The 27173-nt window shown below is 36.1% G+C and overlaps 1 protein-coding gene and 1 long non-coding RNA gene across 2 annotated transcripts in view; one reads left to right on the top strand and one right to left on the bottom strand.

Moving 5' to 3' along the window:
• Positions 1-27173, top strand: part of SLC2A13 (solute carrier family 2 member 13) — a 359718-nt gene that overhangs the window by 16846 nt on the left and 315699 nt on the right. The window lies entirely within an intron of this gene.
• Positions 9002-12145, bottom strand: LOC140616825 (uncharacterized). Its single transcript, XR_012017159.1, has 3 exons — positions 11975-12145; positions 9842-9997; positions 9002-9215 (listed from the first exon to the last, which is right to left on the bottom strand). It is a non-coding gene; the product is annotated as an uncharacterized lncRNA (long non-coding RNA).

A 27173-nucleotide genomic window follows, 5' to 3' on the forward strand; every position in this document is an offset into this window, starting at 1 on the left:
TAAACTTTAAAGAATCTAATGACACTCATAGGAATGAATATGTCCTGTCAGTGTTTACTGCACAAAGTATAATACGTAAAGTGAAATTAAGGGGTCTTACTTGTATAATACAAAGTTTTTACATGTATACATCTCTACCAAGAATGTCTTAGTAAAGATTGTGTGGCAATAACTTCATTTGATTTTTCATAAAGTAATATGAAATAGCTACAAATGTATATTGTGAAATAACACAAATGTGTATTGTGTAAATCATATATTGTGAAAGAACAGATGTTGAGGTTGGAGGAAGAGCTCATTTTAAAAAAAATGAGCTTCTTAACCTAATTAAGAAAAACATGAATGTTGATAAAGAAACACATAATTTTGTGACATTCATTTGGTAATTACACATTTATTTAATCTTCATCTGTGTAAGAGATCATTATGTTCTGGGGCATTTTCGAAATTATATTTTTCTAAATATAGCACCCATTTTCAAATATTTAGATGTATTAAGCATTCAGAATAATAGTTATAAATAAGCATTAGAGGTTTGCATATAGATAGCTGCTGTTCATAGTTAAACTTATTTGCTTTAAGTGAGTAACTAGCTGACTTAATCCAACTTGGATTAAAGGAATTTGTAGATGTGAACTCAAAGCCACTCTCAGTACATTTTTTTATTACCAAGAGGTTATGAAAATGATCCAGAGCTCATACAAAAAGGCAAGTAGTGCCTTAATTGTTCAAAAGGGAATGAATTCTAGGAATTATAGATCAAAAGGATGACATTAATTTCTAGCAAAATTATAAAATATTATTAAAGGGAAGATTTGGAAGCATTCAGAGAAAAGTCTGATGTTTACTAGGAGCTTTCTTTTGGGTTCACTAGGAATATGTCTTAATTAGACTAACCTCACTTTTTTTCTTTGACAGCATTGCTGAGTTGGTAGATTTAGGGAAATTCTGCAGGTAAGGAATTTGATATACTCTTCTTTCATTTAACACATTTAATAGAATATTTACTTTGTACTGGGTGATAAACAAAAACAAGCTATATTAATCCCGGGGGCATAATGACAACAAGTAATCTCTGAAATCTGGCAGAGAAAAAAATGACATGACTTAGCTGGATGCTGTGTCAGGATTGAAGAGTAGGCCCAGACAGAGGTCTCCAGTGGGATGCAACCCAGAGCTCAGTCTTAAGTGCTCCATGCTAATCAAATCTGGGGAGCCCAGAACAAGCTAAGTGGCTGTTATACTTAACAGAGTTAGTATTCAAAGTATTTTCAAGATACTAGCATGCTCTTGAAAAGCAAGAAAAAAATAGCAGGTAATATGCTTATATGTTCCTCTTATACATTTTAAATATGTTTGCATTATTTCTTTTAACCCTCACTTAGACCTAGCCAACAAAGAAACATACTCCTCTGGTGAATATCCAGTCACTATGAGCAAGCAGTCTACATATGGTACAGGAACACCTGTCCAGGAATTGAAGGAAAAATCTTCAAGGGGGCAGTGTCTTTCTTTTAAACTTGGTATTAGTATTTAGTAAATGTTGGTTTGACTCAAAACACCTGAGTCATTTTATTTTATTTTGGCTCCCTTTAAATCATTACATTTACTTTTCTTGAGTGTAATTTGAGCCTCTCTTTATGAAATCAAGGAATTATTTTATGTTCTGATAATTTGTAAAATATGAACGTGGCAACTGTGGAAGCCACACGTCTCTGGCATCCTCTGTAGAGCGCCTCAGTCCTCTCTTGACTCTTTAAATGATTCATTCTGCCACTTGCATGAATCCTCTCAAGAAAACCAATTATTTAGTGTTCTTGAGGTGATTGACTTGCAAATAATCTTGTGCTCCTAAGCACTTCTTTGGTGAATTTGCCAGTTTCTGCAAACCAGGAATTATTTCACACTTGCTGTATTTGTAATGGAGTTATTTAGATCAGATATTCAGAGATTAATAGACTCTCAAAACCAGGAGGTGCAGGCACCATACTAAACATTTTACGATGCTGGGATAAACATTCGTCTTCACTTTTGTCGTTAAAAACAAACAAAACAAAACAAAACAAAAAAACCCCACAAAAAAACAGCCCAGAACAAACAAAAAAACCCAACAACAACAACAACAGCAAAACTTCACCAAAGGAATTCTTGTGAAAATAAAAGCCAGTTTGGTCACATGCCTTACCCGAATCTTGACACACTTGGTGGTTTTATTTTTTAATAAAAAGGTTGGCATTTCTCAGACGTAAAGTGTGAATGAAAGCAGTGTTAGGATTTCTTCAATGTGGTGTAGTTGGCTGGATCAACGCTACTTCAGGACAAGACCTGTAGCTCTTCTCCAGACAAATTAAGACCCCCAGGGCCCACCCATATAGGACTCTGGAGCTGTGATAGCTGTTAAGACTTTCCTTAAAAGGCAGCAGTTGTTGATTATGGGGTTCAAAAAGATATTTTGAGGAATCTGTGATTTTTCTCTCAACAGTTGAATTAGTCAGGTGCCATGACTTCTAACTTGTAATTCCTTTTATTGTGTGATGTCAAAGACTTCAGAAAGAGAACAGTTTTAAAATAAAGTGGTTCAGTAAAAGCAGTGTTTAAATGCCATCTTTTTCAGTTTTGATATTTTAAGTCCTGTGAAGCAGGTATGTGTGTGTCTGTGCACGCATGTGTGTTTTGAGTACGAACTGCCTACACTGTGGGACTTTAACTGTTCCCCTTTTGTGCTTTGTGTCCTAAAATAAATAAATGTTATACCCCAGATTTTCTTTTTTTTTTTTTTTTTTTTTTTACTTAATGGATTAAACATAATTTCAGGCCATTGAAAAAGTGAGGGGCTTTTCCCCTCCTTCTCTTTCTTCATTCAATACAAAATTATTTAGTAAAGTACAGTGCAAGAAAAAACTTGGAGGGTTAGGAAGAGGTGGTAATATTCTTATTTATTTTTATTTTTAAACTTTATTATCATAGTAAAAGCCCTTAATACAAGATCTACTGTCTTAAATCTGTAGGTGCCTTGGGCAGTAGTGATAAATATACAGTGTTGTACAGTGGATCTCTGGAATTTGCTCACTGTGGGTAATTGAAACTTTATGCCCAGTGAGTAGCAGCTCCTTATTCCCTGCCCTCCCCACCCCGCAACCCTTGACAACTACCATTCTATTCTCTACTTCTATGTATTTGACTATTTTAGATACCTCATGTAAGTGGAATCGTTTAGTCTTTGGATTCATTCAACTTGAGCTCTTTCCTCTTTCTGAAATCCGGGTCTGCCTCTGGGCATTGCATTCTAATGTATTAATTCATTTAATCTTCATACCATACAGTAATGTTTTCATTTCACAAATGGGATCTTAGACTCTGAGAGATTGAGTAACCTCATGAAGGATATACATCTAGTAAAGTTGTTGGAGGTAAGATTCAAAACCATGGTTTAACCCGAGTCTGGTCCCTTAACCATTGTACCATGCTGCTTCAAGATAGTGACAAGAATACCTGTCTCATGGAGTTGGCTTGACAAGTGAAAGAGGCAAATTGTGCAAAGCTTTTGTAACAGTGCCTTGCAGATAGTAAATGTTAGCTATTACCTTTATTGCATTTTAATTTTAATGTATCTACCATGTTTTACCTCAGTGGAATAGTGTAAAAGATATTTATACTGATTGTACTGTGAATTGTTCCATGAACTGATATAAATTACTGACCCCTCTGAGCCCTAGCTTTCTCAGCTTTAATTATGGGGAAAATACTGCCCTCTTCATACTAGGTTTATGAGTGTTAAGAAACATTATGTAAGGGTAATTGGTATACTATATATAAATGTTTAGTAATGTTAGCATACTCACTTATGAGGTAAGAGTTCCTTAAGGACAGGGTCAATGTTTTACTATTTTTGTATCCATCCCAGACCCTATCCAGGTCTGGCACATGTAGACATTTAGTAAATGCTTATAGAATAAAGCAATGAAAATATTAGAAGAAGGAACAGAAGCAAGGGCAACTGTGTGGAAATTTCTCTCCTGGAGTTAATTTTCTTTTAGGGAAAGAGGTCATTTTAAGGCCACATGAATCTAATTTTTTTTTTTATATTTAAACTTTTCTGATATTCTTAAGTGTTATGCAAGTTATATGGCCATTTGAGTTCTGAAGAATGGAAGAGAAGGAAAGAAAGGATAAGAGATTTAGTAAGTACTATAGACCTGTTAAACTCGAATAAAACTGAAGTTACACTCTTAAGCAGTGGTTTCAGATCAGCACTGATGATCTTAAGGCCTTTGAAGAACTAATGAGATGATTAGCCTTTGTTTTAAAAAAAATCACTTACTATCTTTGCTTTTACATCTTTGAAGGAATCCATTCTTGTGGAAGCACAGCCAAAGGTAGTAGGTAGTGTGGGTGTGGAAGGTTGAGGAGGGTGTGTGTGTGTGTGTGTGGTTGCACCACCAGTAACCAGAGTAAACAGCCTGGTACCTGATGAAACCAGTCTAAGGACTGGATACATATTCTCCACCTTAGCTGTCAGAGGTAAGGCAACAGTGGAAGGTGCTGGACTTATAGAGTCAGTTGTGATGTTCTGTCTCAAGGCCTAATTATACCTCTTGAGATGAGATAGTGAAACACAGGTCCTAGGACTAGTCTTTGGTAACAGCATGAGAGCAGTCTAGCTTGACAGGTCACTCCCTTCATGTGGAGATTTCTCCTTAAACATACTGCAGTGTTACATCACAGGAGTGAACCAGGGTCTGTCCTTGGCTGTGGAAGCACCCTAGTCACACTGCCCATCAGTTGGGTCCTGGCACTTAAGAATGCTCTGTTCTTGTTACAGGTCTTTCTGCTTGTGGACAAAATACAACACAGTGTCCATTGTTTCTTTTAGCTTCTAACAATTAGCTTTTAAGATTGAATTGTCCAGAATACCTTTTGCTGTTGATGTAATAAGGAAAAGCCTGTGGTGTTTTTAACCAGTGGGGAAAAATAAAATCTTTCTTTCCTGTAGGGATGAAACATGAGACTTGACATGTAATTTCTTGTTGGAGGGCCTGTTCTGTTTCTCAGTTCAGCTCTAGTTTTGCCCAGCTACTGGTGACTGCCAGTTAAGAAAACAAGTGGCATTGCAGGAGAAGAGCACATTTTATTTTATCCGTGACAACATTTGTTTATTTTTATAAATGGATTCAAATTAGGCTGTTTTTCAGAAAGGTGATATGAGGGGGCAACAGGGAGACGTAAAAAAAGATCACCCTTCTGGGCTACTTGCATTTTGACTATCAGTGCCTCTATCATTGATGCCTGGACCAGCACCCACCAAGTGCTGTCTCTTCAGGAGTTCCCAGCTTTTGCCTTTGCTTGGGACGCAGCATGGACTAGTGTAAGGAACTTGGGAGGTAAAAGTAGAAATCCTGTGTTACGGTCTTGCTTTTGTGTTTTACTTAAATACGTGATTTTGGACAAGTCACCTGACCCCTCTGAACTTGTTTGCCCTTCTGTAAAGCAGGAGAGTTTTATTAGATCCTTTTCTTTTTCTTGCATCTGTATTAAAGAAAAATGACGTTTTTCCGATGCAAGGAAAGAAAACGTGATGAGATCCTGTCCCACCTACTCAGGCCCCTTCCTCAGTGTGATGTGAATGTAAACACTGAGTGTCAGGATTAAAGAGGAGAGAGAGCTCAGTCCTAATGTCATAAAATTACAAGCTGCTAAATAGAAGTTCATTATAAAGATGTGGTTTGAAGCCCAGGGCTATCCTGTACTGTGTCTTTTTACATTCCCTAACACGTTTTAACTTTTCATAGACGACTGGTTCCTTCCATTAAGAATTGGTGCTCAGTTCTGGATGGCTCTTCGATCAAATGACCGGACTTGGGTGGAATTTTGTTATTTGAGCCGGCCCTGTGAGCAAGCTCGCCTTGCTGGCTATTTGTGTGTTTCTTGTTATTTAAGGCATCTTGTTGAAGCTGAAGAGTACACTCTTTGAATGAGTTTTTTAATGGAAAACTGTTGCATTGAAAAGTGGTTTTGTGTTTTCATAGGCCACACAATTCTCAGCCAACTGTCAACAGTTTCAAAGTAAGTTATTGCTGTGTAGAACACACTAGTCAGTACTTAAGAGCGTGGTGCTAGGGGTTTGAAGTATCCTTAAGTATTAATGATGGAGAAGAAAGCACGAACCAGGTCTGGAGTTTCCTGTTGATTATTTTTGCAGTGTCTTAGAATAGATCAGTGTTTTGCTGTTACCTTAACAGATGTGCACTTCATCTTTAATTAGAAACGTTTAAGTATGTGAGTTAAAGAGCATCTGGTACAATATCCAGTGTTCTGAGCACCAGTGAATTGTTACTGATATTGGAATGCCTTTTACTGCCTCTCAGTCTATATTTGTATCTATATTCTAGGGGAAAACAGTTGCATTTAAAGGTGGGATGAGTGTATCTAGTGCTGGTTAAAATGGAGTAGTAGTAAGTCCTCTACGTTCTGTTTCTTTATTGATTGCAGCTAAAAATTCTGGAAATAATGCAAAATGTAGCTACGTGTTTTGGAAAGTAAATGGTGGCAGGCAGGTTAGGGAAATTTGAAATCAAAATTTGAAGACTAATTGAAATGACAGTGATTTTTGGTTTGATTTTTATCTTAATCTGTTGGTTTTGACTTGTGGAGGACTTAAGCTCAATGAACACCAATAGCAAAGAAACTCCAGGAGAATTTTTTTCTTCCTAGCCAAAGGAGTGAGAAAAAGGACTTGCTGTGAGCTAGAGGTATGGAAGGACACCTTCTCTACCCCCCACCCCCCTCTTGGCCCTACCTTGAGGCCAGCCCCAGTTGCAAAACTGTCCTGCTGTAGTGGTGGTGGCAGTGATGCACCAATATGCTGAGCTAGAGCCCATGTTCTGTATAGAGAAATGAGGAAAGAAGTACCCTGGGGCCTAGAGAGTGTGGGAGAATCACTGTTTTTTTTTTTTTTTCTTGTTTCTCTTGCTGCTTTGCCCTGAGGGCAGTTCCAAATATGTGAAACTGCAGGACAGTGTAGAATATTAAAGTTAAGAGAAATCCTGAACTTCTGGACAACAGATTGGGAAAAGGGGGCTCTGGGAGCCAGAGAGTGTCAGGAAAGTCTTAGAAGAGAGCTGAAAAAGGTGGTCCCCTATTATGTGTAGAAACTGACACAAGTCTCAAGGTCACCCCTAAAGCTGCACATGCACAGATTAAACATAATTGGCATAGGAAGGTTTTAAGAACTGGACCATAGTGTAAATTACCATTCAAGTTCCAGACTGTCTTATAAAGAACCCAGATAACATAGGCCAGGAAAACTTAATTGGTGATTGAGGTATCTCCCACAAAGCAGGGCAGAATTTGTGTCCTAAGTCTAACTAGGTTGATTGCTTAAACAATAATAGTAAATTTTGCCAAAGGATTTTAACAGGACCTAGAGACTCACATCTGTAGTATTTACTGTGAGATGACCCAGATGATGGATTTATCAAACAAAGAATTTGAAGTAGCTTTTGTAACCATGATCTAAGAGGTAAAGATGAACAACTTTTGACATGAATGAAAAGGTAGATGTTCTCAGGAGAATAATAGAAACTCTAAAAAAAGAATCAGTGGGCATTTTTAGAACTGAAAATACAATATCCGAAATTTAAAATTTTGGGATGGACTTAAGAGAAATAAAAAGAATGAATGAATTTAAGATAGATCAATAGAAATTATCCAGAAGTTGGAGAAAAAGTAAAAAGAACTAAAGCCTTAGGAACTTACGGTACAATGTTAAAGGTTCTGAAATTTGTGACCTCAGAATCCAAGGAGAGGACAAAGAGTTGGCTACACAAGAAAATAATTGAAGAAATAATGGCTGGAAACTTAAATTTGGTGAAAGACATAAACTTCGAGATTTAAGAAAATCAACTTCAAGCAGTATCAATTCAAAGCAGATCATGCTTAGATACATTACAGTCAAACTGTTGAAAATCAAAGATTAAAAAAAAAAAAACCAACTTGAAAGCAGTGAGGGGAAAAAAAAACCCCATAGTATACACAGGGAACCAATGATTCAAATGATTGTGAATTTTTCATCAGAAGTCATGGAGGCTGGAAGACAGTAGGAGAAAACCTTTATAGTGCTGAAAGAGAAGGAAAAAAAGAAATAACCATTGACTCAGAATTTGATACTAGTGAAAATATCTCTTAGCAATGAAGTCAAGGAAAGCCTTTCTCCCGAAAAACTGCGAGTATTCATTGCTGTCAGCTCTACTCTAACATACTAAAGGAACTTGTTTTCCAGACTGAAGGTAAATGGTACCAAAAGGAAACTTAGAACATCAGGAATGAAAGAACAACAACAGAATGGTTGCACTGAAATAAGCATGTAAATATAATAATTTGTTTTTCTCCTTTAAAGTTCTTAAATATACATATGTTGAAAGCAAAATTTATGACAGTTTCTGGTGGTTTTCCAGTGTATGCAGTTGTAATATATATGTCATCTATAACAGGGAGGTAAAGTGATCTTAATTGTTGTGAACAGCCTGTGTTTTACTGAAAGTGGTAAAATATCCTTAGTAGACTGAAAATTGGGGATATATTGTGATCTCTGGAGCAACCAGTGAAAAGTTAATACAAAATCATACTATCAAATGACCTAATAGTTAAATTAAATGGACTATTGAAAAACTGTTTAAAAATCCAAAACAAGATAGTAAAGAGGTTGACTCAAATGGGCAGTATGAGAGAAGACTTTATGGTGATGGAAGTGTCTGCATCGTGATTGTGGTGGTGGTTATGACTCTGCTTTTGTCAAAATCCATAGGACTGTATGCCAAAAGGAGCAAATCTTAGAGCATATAAATTTAAAAATTAAGTTCAGAGTGCTGGGTGGCTCAGTCAGTTAAGTGTCTGCCTTTGGTTCAGGTCATGATCCCATAGTCCTGAGAATGAGCCCCATATTAGGCTTCTGCTCAGTGGGGAGCCTGCTTCTCTGCACTCCTCCTCCTGCTCATGCTCTTGGCTCTCTCGCTCTCTCAAATAAATTTTATTTTATTTTTAAGATTTAAGTTTATTCTCTTTTATACAAATGAGGGAACTTAAATGTAGAGATGTTAATTAAATTTTCTGAGCTAGTCCATGGCAGGGACAAGATTCATTTCATTCCTTCTAACTCAGGGTTTCTCAGCCTTGGCCATGGTGCTGTCTTAGGCTGGATACTTCTTTGTTGTAGTGACCTGTCTTGAGCAATGTAGGATAATTAGTAACATCTCTGGCGTGTACCCACCTTATGCCAGTAGCAATCTGTCCTCAGTGTGACAAACAGAATTTCCTCAGATGTGCTCAGGTTATCAGATTTCTTCAGTTGCTGAGGTGGGAGGAACTGCTGGTCTAACCTGTGTGTTGATCTTTCCATGTAGCCTATGGGGTCATTGTTTCCCTTATGTGAAAACAAGCTGATCACTGGTCCTGCCTCAGAAGATGGTCATAGGTATCAAGTGAGATGATAATGTGGGCGTGCTTTGCCAGATATGAAATCACATAAATTCTGTTGTTTTATTGGGAATAAAAAAAAAAAAGAATTGGGAGGAGGCTTTAAAAAAAAAAAAAAAGATGCTCGGAGGAGAAGGGAAGTACTTGCTATGATCACAACTAAAGAAAAAATAGTTTTGAATAAAGTTTGAGAAGATTGACATTTAAGGGAAGGTATAGAATGGCCATTAAATAGGACCTCAGGGTATGATTTTAGTGGGGTCACTAAAGTCTGGATGCTGGCCCCCTCAATTTTCAGGTCTATGAAGTTGACTTTTATTTCCGTTTTTTACCAAGTTGGTTAGGTTTAGGGGTGCTGATTTCCACTCACCCAGCCAAGAGCAGATGGAAGAAGAACCAGAATGCTGTTTGTAGTAGAGTAAGTGCCAAGTGGATCGAAGCGCTCAGTTTAGTTGGTCAGTGTTTTGGGGTTTTTTGTTGTGTCTCCTCCAACCCACTCACCCTTGTGGAAAGTTGCTTGGTGAACCTGTAGTACCAAGGGAGTTAACAGTACACCTGGATTATAAGTTGGTGTTTGATGTCCATTCATTTTTTTTCGCTTATTTCCAAAATCGAGAGAAATTTACCAAGTCCAGTAGTCTTTTCACTGGTTTGTAGGGGAGTTCTTTACGCCTTAAATTGGCAGACACACACCGACATCTCTTTCTCTGTGGCTTTTTTTTTCCACCATAGATTTTGTACAGACCAGTTGGCTATGAACATATTTATTGTTCAAACTAATAATAATATGACTAACTTACATTATATTTGATTCATGCCTTTCTGAGGCATGTTCTTATCACTTTGATTTATAATAACTTTGGTGTTTGGAAACCTTCAATCAAGAATTTGTTTATAAACCCCCCTCTTAGAGAAGAGCACCATAGTAACTCTTATAATGATTACAAATAACTCTTAAACTGGGGACACCTGGGTGGCTCTGCTCAGTTTAAGTGTATCTGCCTCGGCTCAGGGCGTTGTTTGGAGTACTGGGATTGAGTCCCACAACGGGCTTCTTGTGTGGAGCCTGCTTTTCCCTCTGCCTATGTCTCTGCCTCTCTCTTTCTGTGTCTCTCATGAATAAATAAATAAAATCTAAAAAAAAAAAAAACTTTTAAACTGATTATACTTAAGAAATAGCGGTATAAAATTAGGGATTCACAATAATGATTTAATTTGAAGCCTGTTGATGAAATCCTAAATTCAAAAAGTCCTAGGCAGGTGCTGATGTCTTGTCTGGGGGAAAAAAAGGTTTAAATGGCAAATGGCTGGAGTTTTAAAAACATGGAATGTTTATTAGATAAGAAAACTATTGAAAGAAACTACTTCCTGGAGGAGGTAGGCACCATTCTCTTTTCTTTCTACCCCAACCCTAATTCCTATATTCTGCATTTCCCTGGTAGCAAGAAAGCATCTCTAGATGCTTCTAATTTAGTGCTTGCTAATGGATTAAAATGAAATGTACTGTTAGAGAAATGTCAGCAGTTGGACACCGCAGTCCAGAGTTTTTTTTTTTTTTCTGACTTCATTTCTTCATATTGCTTGACACATGTAAAATAAAATTTACATCATTTGCAAATGTAATATTTCATCCTATTGAATGAATACAATAGGTAATTAACTTCATTTTTGAATATTAACTTCATTTTGAATTCATTTTGATTTTGAAAATATCAAAAGGATTTTTTAGAAAGATTTATGAGTATAATACACAGTGTCTTGTACACACACTTTTTTAAATATAGTATTTCTGCTAGTGGATACCATAAAGGACTTGAGATCTTAGTTAAATTCTATTTTCTCTCTCTTTTCTCCCTCCCCCTTCAATAGATATTAAGTAACTAATATTTACATACTTACATTAAGTGCTCTTTATATTTTGCTTTTATGACTGTTGTATGATTATGAAGTATATAATTAGCTTATCCATTTAAGCATACATCAGAAACATCAATGTATTAAAAAAAAAAACAAACCTGTTCCTCTACCCATCTTATGTCTAGAAATCATTGAACATGGTCATGAATTGTTTGTTGATTAGGGCCCCCCATTCCTTACAGGTGAGCACTGTGGTCAACTCTTGGTGATTCAAGCACTTCTTAGCTTTTTCTTAGCCCTTTCTTCCTACTCTTGTCTTTGTGCTATTTCATATTTGGGTAAGAAAAAAAAACCCCAAAAGAAAGAAAACACCAATTACGTGAATTAATCTGATATTATTCATTATTCTATATTTTGTGGAGTACTTCATAATTATTTTTAATTTTATGAAAAGTACCTAAATTTCAGAACTTTAAACTTTCTATGAAATAAAATCCTTATTTATTAAAAGAGCTGTTTTCACTAGAAGCCTATGTATGAGCCTAAACACTAAGGGGAAAGAAGAGTGAAAATAAATGAAAAAAAATTGGTATTTATGATAAATATTCTTTGGACAGGTAATATGGGTTTAGAGAAGAGAACATACTTGTTTTAATATTAGTGTTTCTTCAGCTGTACATATCACCAGCAACCTATTGGTGACCAGAATAGACATGCAATAGATTAGTAAATAACTAGTATTAGAATAAATGAGAAAATAAAATACTATGATTAAGATAGGTGGTAGGATAATAGGAATCTCCACCAGATCCACAGAATTAATACTTCTGTGTAAGTAAAGAAAAAAAAAAAGTTAAAGGATTTTGAAAAATGCTAACCTTGTTTTTTTATATTTAAATAACAGACTCAGTTCATTATTAAAGTCTTCCAAAAAAAGTTTTTAGATACAAAAAAAAACAGGAAAGCTTATTTAACTTAGACTAAGAAATTGATTTTAAAGACTTTAGAAAGCAAAATTAGCACCTATAATTTCCTTTGTATATTATCTAATTGAATTATAAAGCCTCTTGAGTTAGTATTATCACCCCCATCTTATAGATGAATAAACAGAGTAGGTTAAATAATTTGCGCATGGTTACATCTGAAGAGTAAGGGGCAAACTTGCAAATTAACTACTGTCTGTTGCTGAAATCTAAATACTCTGTTCTCTTCATGCCACAGAGTATGTGATTTGCTTTTGTAGTTTAATTTTCGTAGGAATACTAAAACTTAAGCCTTTAGGATTTTTAAATCTCATGATTCTAGAAAAAAAGCTTTTTGTTTTTTCAGTTTTCAAAGTTAGCTTTTGAGAGTTTGTGGCTGTGAAAATTATTATTTGTTAATTTATTAATTAAAAATTTATTGATTTTCCTTTTGTTAATGTGCCTTTTTACTTGCAAGCCTAGTTCTTCTATGAAGCTGCCTGACCCAAAGTGATCTTCCCCTCCTGTGAATTCAGGAGCCCTTCTTACATGATTACCATTTAACACTTACATGATCTCACACACAGTATTATGCATTATTAATTGATTGTATTTTTTGTGCCTCCAGCTATATAATAGGTTCCCTGTATTTATATATCTTTCTGTATAGGCATGGTCTCTTTTTATGGCTTAGGTTAAATATTTTCTGAATGATATTATTGCTCATTTGTATCTTGGTTCTACCTCTAGAACATTAGGCTTCTCAGAGTGAATTTTAAGTGGAGTTTGAAGGAGACGGAAGCCTTTGCTATTCATTTCATAAGACAAACCTCCATGTTATTTCCTTGACCAGACCCTCACGTAATACTCAGTTTTCCTTTAGAGCAGTTATATTTTAGGAATGAAAGATTAGAAGAGATGGGCTTTGAAGCTATTTACCAAGTGCAGTTGTGTCTAACATTTGCTGCTTTATATAGCATGAGGTACAGGCCTAAAACTTCCTGGCTACACCTTTTTACTTGGAGACTCTTATTCTATGGACTTGAATTTGCTTTAATAAAGATTTTATCTCAGACGTCTGCATTTAGTTACATCCATTAGATAGCTCCATTTAACTTTTTAATAATAAATTTATTTAAAAAAAAATAATAATAATAAATTTATTTTTTATTGGTGTTCAATTTGCCAACATACAGAATAACACCCAGTGCTCATCCCGTCAAGTGCCCCCCTCAGTGCCCGCCACCCAGTCACCCCCACCCCCCGCCCTCCTCCCCTTCCACCACCCCTAGTTCGGTTCCCAGAGTTAGGAGTCTTTATGTTCTGTCTCCCTTTCTGATATTTCCCACACATTTCTTCTCCCTTCCCTTATATTCCCTTTCACTATTATTTATATTCCCCAAATGAATGAGAACATATAATGTTTGTCCTTCTCCGATTGACTTATTTCACTCAGCATAATACCCTCCAGTTCCATCCATGTCTAAGCAAATGGTGGGTATTTGTCGTTTCTAATGGCTGAGGAATATTCCATTGTATAAATAGACCACATCTTCTTTATCCATTCATCTTTCGATGGACACCGAGGCTCCTTCCACAGTTTGGCTATTGTGGACATTGCTGCTAGAAACATCGGGGTGCAGGTGTCCCGGCGTTTCATTGCATCTGTATCTTTGGGGTAAATTCCCAGCAGTGCAATTGCTGGGTCGTAAGCTCCATTTAATTTTGTATGTGCGTATGCCTGAGTGCTTTCTTAAATTGTTTTCAATGTGTAAGTTCCCTAAAACCCTTTTTGAAAAGTGGGCCAAATACAAAGACTTTCAGAGACTGGCTAAAACATGAATATTCAGATCAGTCTTGCCACTTACTAGCTATGTGACCTTGGGTATTTTGTTTAACTCATTTAAGCTTCTGATTCTTTAGCCTGTTGTAAACGGAGCTCATAATACCTATTGCAGAATGCAGTTACGAGAATTAAAAAAGAAAGCGTGTATGTAAAAACTGATTCTCAGTAAGTGTGAAGAGATCATTATCCATCTCTTGATTCATTTTGTCTCCACTGTAGTTAAATTTTGTAGAGTGTCAGAATCATATATTACTACCCTCTTAAAATAATTTGACTCTGGTTTACTTCAGGTTGCTATGGAAAAGTAATAAGGTATCTGTGCCCTATAGAACTCCTGTAGAATCCTCGGTAGGTGATATTTTTGAGGGATAGCAATCTGAGTATGTTAGTAAAACAGCCAGAAGAATCTCTAATTGTTGTATAATCTCAGCAATTTATTTTCATATTGGTAATTCTGTTTATGTAGCCTACCATGGACTAGAGTTGCCTTCATTTTTTTTCTCACTTAAATATTAGCTCTCCACTTACTCATCTTTTAGTAGCCAGATTTTTAAGCTTTTCAATGTTAACTATTAAAAACTTACTGATAAAAAAAGTTAAAAAAATTAAAAACTTACTGGTATTGTCAGTATAGACCATACATGATATTTGTTGAATGAATTATAAATAAAAAATAGGAGTTTTCTATTTAAGTATAATGCTATCACTGTTTAGTTTTTGAAGTTTTTTTTTTTTTTAAGGATTTATTTATTCATGAGAGACACAGAGAGAGAGGCAGAGACACAGGAACGAGGGAGAAGCAGGCTCCATGCAGGGAGCCCGACGTGGGACTTGATCCCAGAACTTGGGGATCACACCCTGAGCATGAACGTAGACGTTCAACCACTGAGCCGCCCGCGCATCCCAGTTTTTGAAGTTTTTAATTAGTATTTGATTTTAGAAAAAAGTTTAGTTTTCTGTTGAAACTTTTGAAATTTAATAAGTATGAGTTTAATTATCAAAGTGTGGGTTTTTAAAAGACTTGTAATATGAATGATTCACCATGATTTTTCCTGTTATCTTTAGTATTTTGCAGTAGCCTTGAGTAGCACCTTTGATGGAATTATTGATAGCCTTGATTAAATATTTTGCTGTATTGATTGTGATGAAAACTTAATTGTGATGATCAGATATTACTGGCTTCTAATGGGTTCCAATTTTGGTAATTTTAATAAGGCAGAAAGCTGTAGGACATTTGGAGTGAGATTCTCTTGATCATGAAAAAGAAATTTCTTGCTCTGTGGGAGTTCATTAGTCTTTTTTACTAATATTGTCATTTTTATTCTTTTTTCCTTCTTTCATCAATAAATAATTACTTCATAATGGATATTTTTATTTAGGTTGGAACACATCAAATAACATTATTGTTGAAACAACAATTTAAGACTACTCAATTATAATTGTATTTAACTATAATGATATCACTGTTTAGTTTTTGAAGTTTTTTTTTAAGGATTTATTTATTTATTCATGAGAGACACAGAGAGAGAGGCAGAGACACAGGAAGAGGGAGAAGCAGGCTCCATGCAGGGAGCCCGACGTTGGACTTGATCCCAGAATTCGGGGATCACACCCTGAGCATGAACGTAGACGTTCAACCACTGAGCCGCCCAGGCGTCCCAGTAATCAATTATAAGAAATAGACCTGATAATTTAAAATACATTTATAATTGATACTGGAGATTATTCCACAAATATTCCACTGGAGAAAAATAACCCAATGTTTGATATGTGTTGTGTGTAAACCCTGATGTTCGGGTTTTGACAAAATGGAAAAAAAAGTTCATGAAATTACATAGTCCTTGGTTTTCTGGGGTAAGCTGATTAAAACAAACTGAAGTCAAGTCTTTAACATTTTTGGAGTTGCACACCTTAATTATCCTCTGTGACTTTCTTGTCCGAGTCGTTCTTCCAGTTATAAATAGCCCAGGCTTAGAAGTCCAAATGAACGTGTGTGGCTATTGTCGTTTTATTGCTATGGCAATTCTACAATTAGTTTGAAAGTTCCTGGCAGGCTCCTGGGTGAAGTTTTTGATGTACTGACTTGGAAGTAGAAGAATAAAACCTTTTTCACAGCTGCTGTGTGATTCTGAATAGAGACCCAGCAGCTGCTTTTTTTCCAGTTTTATACTAATTTAGATGTAGACATTATGCTTCAATGAATTGTTGGCAGAAATATCTTCTTATTCTCCTGCCTATCAAAGGAAAACAAATTTAGATTTCAAGTAAATATTGGGGCATGTTGTTTGTGAAAATTCCAGAAAGTAGTGCTAGAACTGAGTTTTCTATCTTGGCGTTTTAAAATTGTAGCATCAGGGCGCCTTGGTGGCTCAGTCAGTTAAGCCTTTGGCCCAAGTCGTGATGTCAGGGTCTTGGGATCAAGCCCCGAGTCTGGGTCTCTGCTTGGTGGGGAGTCTGCTTCTCTTTCTCCTTTCTCTCTCTCTCTCTCTCTCTCTCTCTCATCTTTAAAAAAAAAAAAATTGAAGTCTCACAAACGAACAATCATTGACCTGCAAAATATCATTAGATTTTTTTTAGTTATTGCAATATATAGATTTATCCAGTTTCTTAGGGTTAAAAGAAATTCAGAGGGATTATTGAAAGAATATATTAAATAATAGTACTAGAAAATGATAGTTACATATACATGTAGCTAGTTGGCGATTAACTTTTTTGATAAATGTCATTTTAAAAATGAAATATAATGAAAAAGTATTTGATAAAGTACAACATCTGTTCATGATAAAAACCCTCAACAAAGTAGGGCTAGAGGAAACATACTTCAACATAATAAAGGGCATATATGAAAAGCCCACAGCTAACATCATCCTCAGTGGGGAAAAACTGAGAGCCTTTCCCCTAAGGTTAGGAACAAAAGCAGGATGTCCACTCTTACCACTGTTATTCAACATAGTACTGGAAGTCCTAGCCACAGTTAGACAACAAAAAAAAAGTAAAAGGTATCAAATTGGCAAGGAAGTAAAATTATCACTATCTGCAGATGACATGATGTCATATATAGAAAACCTGAAGAGTTCCATCAAAAAACTACTAGAACTAAAAAAAAAAAAAAAAAAAAAAAAAAACTACTAGAACTAATAAATGAATTTAGTAAAGTAGCAGGATACAAAATCCATCTACAGAAATCTGTTCCATTTCTATACATCAATAATGTAGTAGCAGAAAGAAAAATTATGGAATGGGATCCATGTACAATTGCACCCATAAAATAATAAGATACCTAGGAATAAACCTAACCAAAGAGGTGAAAGACCTGTACTCCTAGCTATAAAACACTGATGAAAGAAATAGAAGATCACACAAAGAACTGGAAAGACATTGTATGCTCATGAATTAGAAGAACAAATGTTAAAATGTCTATACTGCCCAAAGCAATATACACATTTAAAGTAATTCTTATGAAAATAAAAACTATTTTTCACAGAACTAGAACAAACAATCCTAAAATTTGTATGGAACCATAGAAGACCCTGAATAACCAAAGCAACCATAAAAAGAAAAGCAAAGTTAAAGACATCACAATTACAGACTTCAACTTATATTATAAAGCTTTACTCATCAAAACAGTATGATACTGGTACAAAAAGACACAGGGTCACCTGGGTGGCTCAGTGGTTGAGCGTCTGCCCTTGGCTCAGGTCGTGATCCTGGGGTCCTGGAATCGAGTCCCATGTCGGGCTCCCTGCATGGAGCCTGCTTCTCCCTCTGCCTTGTCTCTGCCTCCCTCTCTGTGTCTCTCATGAATAAATAAATAAAATCTTTGCCAAACCCCCCCCCAAAAGACACAGATCAATAGGAGTAAGTAGGAAATCCAGAAATAAACCCATGACTTTATGGTCACTTTATCTTCGACAAAGTGGGACCCAATATCCAATAGGTAAAAGGTAGTCTCTTTAACAAATGATGTTGGGAAAACTGGACAGCAACATGCAAAAGAATGAAACTGGATCATTTTCTTATGCCATACACAAAAATAAATTCGAAATGGATTAAAGACCTACCTGAGACCTGAAACCATAAAAACTTAGAGGAGAGCACAGGCAGTAATTTCTCTGACATCGGCCATGACAACTTTTTTCTAAGTAGGGCCCTTAAGGCAAGGGAAACAAAAATAAACTATTGGGACTACATCAAAATAAAAAAGCTTCTGCTCAGTGAAGGAGACCATCAATTAAACTAAAAGGCAACCTACAGAGTGGGAGAAGATATTTGCAAATGACATATTTGATAAGGAGTATCTAAAATATATAAAGAATGCAACTCAACACCTCAGAAACAATCCAATTAAAACATAGAAGATATCCACATGGCCAACAAACACATCTAAAGATGCTCATCATTGCTTATCAAGGAAATGCAAATAAAAACTAAAATGAAATATCACCTAACACCTGTCACAATGGCTATAATCAACACCAGAAACAACAGGTGTTGATGAGGATGCTGAGAAAGGGAATCCTCATGCACTATTGGTAGGAATGAAAACTGGTGCAGCTACTGTGGAAAATAGTATGGAGGTTCCTCAAAAAGTTAAAAATAAAACTACCTAAGATCCAGCAATTACACTACAGAGAATTTACCTAAAGAAAACAAAAACACTCATTCAAAGGGATGCATGCATCCCTTATGTTTATAGCAGCATTATTTACAACAGCCAAATTGTGGAAGCAGACCAAGTGTCCATTGATAGATGGACAAGGAAGAGGTGATATGTATACGTATACATACACACATGTATATTTATTTATCAGTCATACAATGGAATATTCAGCCATAAAAAATTAAATCTTGCCATCTGCAATAAGGTGAGTGGAGCTAGAAAGTTTAATGTTAAGCAAAATAAGTCAGAAAGACAATGATTTCGTTCGTATGCAGAATTTAAGAAACAGAACAAATGAGCAGAGGGGAAAAAAAAAACAAAAAACAAGAAACAAATGCATAACAATTGGAGCAAAACTGATGGTTGCCAGAAGGGAGATGGGTGAAGGGATGGGTGAAATAAGTGATGAGGATTAAGGAGTGTACTTGTCATGATCCGCACCAGGTGTTTGTTTTTTCTTTTTTTTTCAAAAGGAGCTATAATGACTTACTCTTGCATCACCAAATTCTCTATAGCATAATTGTTAGTGTTACCCTCAAAAATTTTAGGAAAATTTTTTCTTAGGGCTATTTTTTTTCCCCCCAACAGCTTAGTACTTTTTTTTTTTTATACATGGAAACCAAGTGTAAATTTTTTCTAGGAATGTGAGAGATTATGGAGTGAAATTTAGTTTAGCCGTTGGTTTCTATTCTGAAAGTACCCGTAAGATATTTGGGTTGACTTTCTAATTTTATTTTTAGTTACAAATGTCTTTTCAACTGTTTCTGAAAATCCTCAAATAAATAGAATCAGATAGCCCTTTTCCCCCCTTTGTTATTTATGTCACCTCTGTGTTCACAACCTGTGGATCTTTTTCTTTCTGAAGGTACAAAAAAAAGAAAACAAACAGGAAACTGGTTTTTGTGAATCTGTTCTATAGTAATCTCATTTTCTGGTCATGGCACTACTCTCTACTATTGGTTAGAGTAGGTGAAGTTGAAAATTTGTAGATTTTCTAATTATAAAACCATAAAACCATAGCCTATCAAAACCACCTCTCTTCTAAAAACTTTATAGGTTTGCTTTTGTTATATGTTTCTCTTTGTATGTTTTCTCTTTAACTCAGCTTGAGTTTATTTTTATATATAGTGAGAGTAGGACTCAAGTTCATTTTATAACATGTTGATACCCAGTTGTCTTACTGTGATTTATTAACAGTTCCATCTTGGGGCACCTGGGTGGCTCAGTTGGTTGGGCATCTACCTTGGGCTTAGGTCATGATCCCAGGGTCCTGGGATTAATCAGAGCCCCATGTCCAGCTCCCTGCTCAGCGGGGAGCCTGCTTCACCCTCTCCCTCTGCTGCTCCCTTTGCTGTGCACTCTTTCTTGCTCTCCGGTAAATACTTCAAATCTTACAAAAATAAAAGGTCCATATTTTCCTCTTGATACCTTCTCTGCTATATGTAAAGTGTTGATATACAGGTGTGACTCATTCTTGGTGTTCTGTTTTGTTGCTCTGTGTACTCTATGGTTGGTTGTAATAGCATAAAAGCAAGTCTTGATACATAGAAGGACAAATCATCCTTTATTTTTTGTCAAGAGTAATAACTATTCTTGGTCCCTTGATCCGATCGAAGAGTAGCTTATAAATTTCCATTTTATTTTCAGCTTATTAAGTTAAAAAAACAAACCTGGTTTGTTGGGATTTTGATTTATCTTCTGGGGAATCTGTGTATCAATTTGGAAGGAACTAGCATTTTTATAATATTGAATTTTCTAATCCATGAACATGGGTTCTCCATCAATAGATATATTCTTTAATGTTGTAAAAATAAAATCTTTCAGGCAACCTGGGTAACTCAGTGGTTTAGTGCCGCCTTCAGCCCGGGGCCTAATCCTGGAGACCCAGAATCGAGTCCCACGTCAGGCTCCCTGCATGGAGCCTGCTTCTCCCTCTGCCTGCATCTTTGCCTCTCTCTCTCTCTCTCATGAATAAATAATAAAAATAAAATCTTTAAAAAAAATAAAATCTTTCGATTGTCACCTTAAAATTGCTTTCTCTAATACTTAATACTAGATACTTCATATTTTTGGTGCTCTTAGTGATGTGATTTAAAATTTTATTTTCAAAATAAAATAAAATGAATGATGTTAAACTCATTTATTACAATAGTGTATCTGAAATACACTGGTCTTTAAAAAAATACACAATTATATTTGTGAATAATGCTTTTTTTCCTTCTAAATGTTACACATATTTTCTTATCTAACTGCATTGGCTAGAATCTCTAATCGTGAATAGAAGTCTTCCCAAATTCAGATAAAATGGTTTAGTTATTTTTGCTAAGTGTCATACTTGGTATGGATTTTTTTTGTCTTTACCCTTTATCAAGTTAACATCCTTATTTTTAGTTTTCCTTTTTATTTTTAATTATTAATGGATGTTAAATTTTATCTGACACTTTTTTTTTTTTAAGATTTTATTTATTTATTCATGAGAATACACAGAGAGGAGAGAGAGAGAGGCAGAGACACAGGCAGAGGGAGAAGCAGGCTCCATGCAGGGAGCCTGACATGGGACTTGATCCCGGGTCTTCAGGATCACGCCCTGGGCTGAAGGCGGCACTAAACCGCTGAGCCACCCGGGCTGCCCTTTCTGATACATTTTCTATACTGATAAACATACCTTCTTTTGATACCTTATTAAAGTAAATATATTAATTGATACTGCATTGGGAGGATAATCTCGTGTTTCTGAGATGTCATGATGCATTTTTATACAGTGCTGAATTGCTAGTTTTTGTTACGTATTTTTAGGATTTTTTTCCATTTTCTCGTTTGTGGTATATGACTTGTGCTGGCCTTTTTAAGTTTGGACATGTCAGGTACTGTGAAAGATGTTTTATCCTGCTTGAAAGCTAAAAGTTAATCTTTCATAGTTTCATGGATTTTCATAGAAGACACAAGATTCCTGGGGCAGAGACGAAGGGTAGCGTTTTATGCCCAACAGCACCCAAAGAATCACCATTTTCACACCTGTTCCTTGAGCCCCAGTTCCCACATGGTGCTGTGAAGACTAGATACCATTTCACACACAGTGGATTATGATATAGAAGAAGATCCCAAACTTTGTAATGGACAGTTAGCATGCCTGCTTTTTGCTCTGGTGGGAGATACTTCTCTTTATTTTCAGGACTGTCCAAAACTACCCTTTTCTCTGGAGGGATACACTGTTTCTCTTTCACTATATTAGTTTGCTATACTAAATATTCTTGAAAAGATAGTATGAAACAAGACCAGTCAGTGCCTCCTTGCGTAAGACATGCAGAAGCACAGGGTATTTCTGAATTGTCTTTTAATGCAGCAAAGGTTATTCTAGCCCATTAAATTAGTTACCAAATACTGCCTTTTTGTTTAATACTGCCTTTTTCTAATATTATAGAATAGTTTGTGTAAAAATGGAGTTCTTAGTTTCTTGAAAGTGTGTTGGAACTAACTAAAGCCATCTAGATTTGAAGTTGTTTTGGGGGGAATACTTTTGACCATCTTTCCAATGTCCTTAGTGGTTGTAGGTTGTAATGGTTGTAATAGGACTATTCAGGTAGTACTTCCTGAATAAATTCTCTTCCTGGGAATGTGTTCATCTAAGTTTTCAAATTTATAGGAATAATGTTTACTGTGTCCTCTTTATGCATCTAGTTTTTTAGGTATATGTTACTTTTTCATTCTTGATGTTGGTTATTTTTTGGTCAGTTTTTCCAGATATTTGTGAAAAGTAGTATTTTAAAAGAACCAACTTATTTGGCCAGTTTGGAAGTTAGATTTTGTTGGCATATTTTCTTTGGTAGTTGCCATTGAAATCTTACTCATATTTAACATAACAAAGTCTGACATTACAAAATGTTTTTATTTTCCTTCTGAATAATACAAGCAAATTACGGCACAATAGCTCCCCTTTACTTTCCAATTTTAATTCTATTGTTGTCGTGTATTTTGATTTTCTTCTTGAGTTTGCATTTATACATCCCAAGGTATTGCTAGTGGATTTTTGTTTAGTTTTAGTTTTTAGATTTTCCTATGTATTTATCACTTTCTGTGTTTTTCTTTGCATCTTCATTCTTATTGCATCATCCATTTGGGATCACTTTTTATCTGAAATTTTGTGTTACTGTGATTTTTAGGAAAAAATATATTTGGTCTCTGTCCACAGTTCTTGGCTCACAGTTCCTAAAACCCTTGGAGTTTCCTAAGGGCAGAGAGCAACGTAGGTGACTTTTGTTAAATACTTGAAGATGGGGGCTGAAAAAAAAAAAAAAAAAGAAGATGGGGGCTGGTTGCCATGTTAGAAGGTTGGAACTTTCAGTCCCATCCTCTGCCCTCAGGGGGAAGAAGAGGGCCTGGAGGTTGAGGTCATTGAAACTTCCATTAAAACTTAAAAGGAATGGGATTTGGAATGCTTCCCTGTTGGTGAGCAAGTGGAGATTCAGGAAGAGTGGCATGCTAAGAGGACGTGGAAGTTCAGTGCCCATTGCCATGTGCCTTCTCTGTGCATCTCTTCCATCTGACTATTCCTGAGTTTTATTTCTTTATAACAAACCAATGATCTAGTAAATACAGTTGACCCTCCAACAACATGGGCTCTACTGTAGCAGAGGTGCAAGGTGCAAGAACACCTGGATCCAGGGGTCCCTTACAGACCGGCAGCCACCTGGTGCTGACAAAATCAAAAGGAGGAGAAATGAGTGGTGGTGAAACAAGAGAGGGATTTATTTCTGTGAGGCCAACACCAGTAAGACAGTGGACTAGCGTCTCAAACACTGTCTTCAAAATGCCTTCAGGTTTATATAAGAAAAATGTAGGACAAAGGGCAGTTGGTTCTGTGCAGGTGAGCAGAGAAGGTCAAATTGATCATTGCCTTGGGGTCTGTTATGCTGGGTCTTGCTGCCTGAGGGCAGCCCTTAGGGCTTAGGGGGTATTTTCTGTTCCCTTCAGGAGATGGTTTGCCCATGGAGTCTTTTGCCTGTGTTAAGAGAAAAGCTGGAAAGAAGAACTTCTACAATTAATAATAAAAATGGAGGAAGTCTTCTTTCAGGGCTATAAAGGTGTTTTCTCTTCTTTATGATTTTCTTAATAACCTTTTCATTAGCTTCTTTAATTATAAAAAGTATATAGTACATGTAACTGTGCATTCAGTAGTAAGGTGACTGATATCAGCCTTCTGTGACCATCTCAAGTGACCTCAGATCTCAGAAACTGGAAGAACTGGAAAATGAATTAACTGCAGGCAGGCAATAATGTGATCAATCAGATATGATAGAAACAGTGCATTAAGGTGACCTCAGGGTCTTTCATGTGTCTGTGTGGAAATCTTAAACTAAACCTTAATTTTTTACAACTAAAAAAATCATATCTTGTAATGTGTAAGTATTTGGAGAACTGCTTGTAAAACATACCCTTTTTTGTATTTAATACCCTGTAAGCTAACAAGCTGGGCCATAGTCCTCAGTAAGAACGAATGAAGCATTCACTAACCTACTTTGGGGTTGACTTTATTCAGTTAACATACAAAATATGTGTTAATTGATTGTGTATGTTATGCTAAGGCCTCTGGTTAACAGTAGCCTAATAGTAGTTAAGTTTTGGGGAATCCCTGGGTGGCTCAGCGGTTTAGCACCTGCCTTTGGCCCAGGGCGCGATCCTGGAGTCCCAGGATGGAGTCCCACATAGGGCTCCCGGCATGGAGCCTGCTTCTCCCTCCTCCTGTGTCTCTGCCTCTCTCTCTATGTCTGTGTCTATCATAAATAAATAAATTTTAAAAAAATAGTAGTTAAGTTTTGGGGAGTCAAAAGTTATACTAGGATTTTCTAATAAAACAACATGGTGTTGGTACTTCTAACCCCCATGCTCAAGGATCAACTGTAAAATGTTTGTGAATTCTGTGAGCTACTCAGGCAAATTCATCGAATCTGAGGTGGAGGTTGTGGGAATCTGATTTGTGGCCAGTTGGTAAGAAGTTTAGGTAACAACCTGGACTTGGCAATTGCATCCTGAACTATAGGGTCGTCATTAGAACTGTTAGTTTGTAGGCAGTTGATCAGAAGCACAGGGGGCAACCTGGACTTGTGAGTGGCATCTGAAATGGGGTTGGTGGAGCAGTTTTGAGGACTGAGCTCTCAACCTGTTGAATACCATGCTATCTCTGGGTAGACAGTATCTGAATTCAGTTGAATCCTTAAACACCTTGTTGATGTCCAAGAACTGTTTTCTGGTATCAGGAGGGTCCCCTCACCCCAACACATTGCAATTGGATCCAGAAACCCAAAATAGGCTTTTAGAATTTATGTACTTTGGAATTTTGCTTTTTTTGTTTTTGAAGGAGACTTTTTTTGTTGTTGTTGAATTGGAAAACTAAATTGATAGTTATTTTTTTTATCAGTGCAATGAAGGTACCATTTTATTGTCCTCTGAGCCCCATTGTTGCTGGCAAGAAGTCAGCTATCATTTAACAGAGGAATTCTAACAGCAATTAGAAGATTGGAGATGACCAAAATACAGTGGCTATTTCTTCCTACTTTTGTATTTTCAAAAAAACTACTTGTTTCTTCTTTCTTCTTTTCTTTGTGACCCCCTCACATAAATATGAAGATAAACACAAGCTTAAAGTTGGGATATACCTGAAAAAAGGAAACCTCAGGATTTTTTTTAAAAGATTTTATTTATTTATTCATAAGAGAGAGAGAGAGAGAGAGGCGCGCAGAGACATAGGCAGAGGGAGAAGCAGGCTCCACGCAGGAAGCCCGATGTGGGACTCGATTCCGGGACTCCAGGATCATGCCCTGAGCCAAAGGCAGGCATTAAACTGCTGGGCCACCCAGGATTTAGGAATCCTTTCCAACTTGACAAGAGACATGCTAAGAGAATGACATTTTTAATTTTTTGCATTTAAAGCTACCTATTTGAGTGTTCATCAAGTTGAAAATAGCCCTTTGAAAATGAATATAAATGATTTTTAACTGTATCTCTACCATCTATTATTTGTCATCTATTCATCGTCCTCCCACATCTGTCTGTCATCTGCCTTTCTGCCTACTGTCTCCTTCTGAATGGGAAATTGACTTCATATAAATAAAAGCCTGTTAAAATATGCCATTGGCATACTTGCAGATAGAGATTTTGCAAAATACTATTCAAAAAGAATAAGACAATGAGCTAGATATTTTTACAATTTAATTATTAAGGTAAAATGGGAGTAGCAGCAGTGATAAATGTCACTTTATCTCGTCATTTGTTAAAGAATTGGAAATCACTACTTTTATTCTGGCTGTGTCAATGTCTCAAAGCTGCTGGAGCAGAAATAAGAGATAATGCCAGCTAATTTGTGCCAAAGCTAGGCTTCGTTGACTGAATCAGAGCCACCACTAGATCTACAAGTAGAGTGAAATCATGTTTATAAGCCATAGAGAGCAATATGGGGTTTATTTAAACATCTCTTTCTAAAGCCAGCTTAAGAGGGATGATAGTGCCTTTTTCATAAGCATCCATATCGTTCATTATTTGTCATATCACTTGGAGCCTAAGAGTGTTACTAAGCCACAGTTATGACATTTTGCTTATCACCTTTCACAAATGTTAAGGATCCCTATATTCTTTTTAGACCCTACAAGAAAAAAGAAACAGAATTGCGTAGTGTTGATAAATGTTTCTGGTGTCTGCCAGTTCCAAGAATCAGCTAAACAACCATTGAATTATGTATCCATTCTTGATGTATACTAAAGAACAAAATAGAAAGTTTGTTAATGTCTATTAAAAAAGTTTATTCTAGAGAGAACCTAAAAATCATTCATGTCTTTCACTCCAGTCCCTTTTATCATTAATGAGATTTAGCTTTCCTAAAGCCAGATGATACAGAACTAAGAGCAAACTTTTCCATTTCAAAAGTATCTTGAATGATAAGTGCAAAAAATGTACAAGTAGAACACAATTCCCCATTTTGTAGTAATGGGTAATTCCCTCTTATTAAGGCAGTAAAAGCTAACTTGGCTATGTTCCTCATCAAACAGCTAAAAATTCATTGCAGATAGATTTCCATGATTACCAAGGATTATTAGTGAAGAATCTGGGAAAGTAGGTTGTATCATTGTTTGTAGATCTTAAAAAATGTACCTTTTTCCTCCACATTTTTACTTTAGGATTTTATTACTTATATTGTTTTTAAAATGTAAGCAACATAGGGATTTTCATATGGATGGAAAGATAATACTAGACAAGGCTGGGAGGGAAAATATCTATTGATGGGTGGCGTACATGATTTTTACCACTTTAAAAAACCGCAAAGGGCTAGGGTCATTTAGTGTAATTTTTAGAGACAGGAAGTCATTAATAGAGATTTTTGGTAATG

The sequence above is a fragment of the Canis lupus genome, chromosome 25, assembly GCF_048164855.1.
Source record: "Canis lupus baileyi chromosome 25, mCanLup2.hap1, whole genome shotgun sequence".
NCBI lineage: Eukaryota > Metazoa > Chordata > Mammalia > Carnivora > Canidae > Canis > Canis lupus.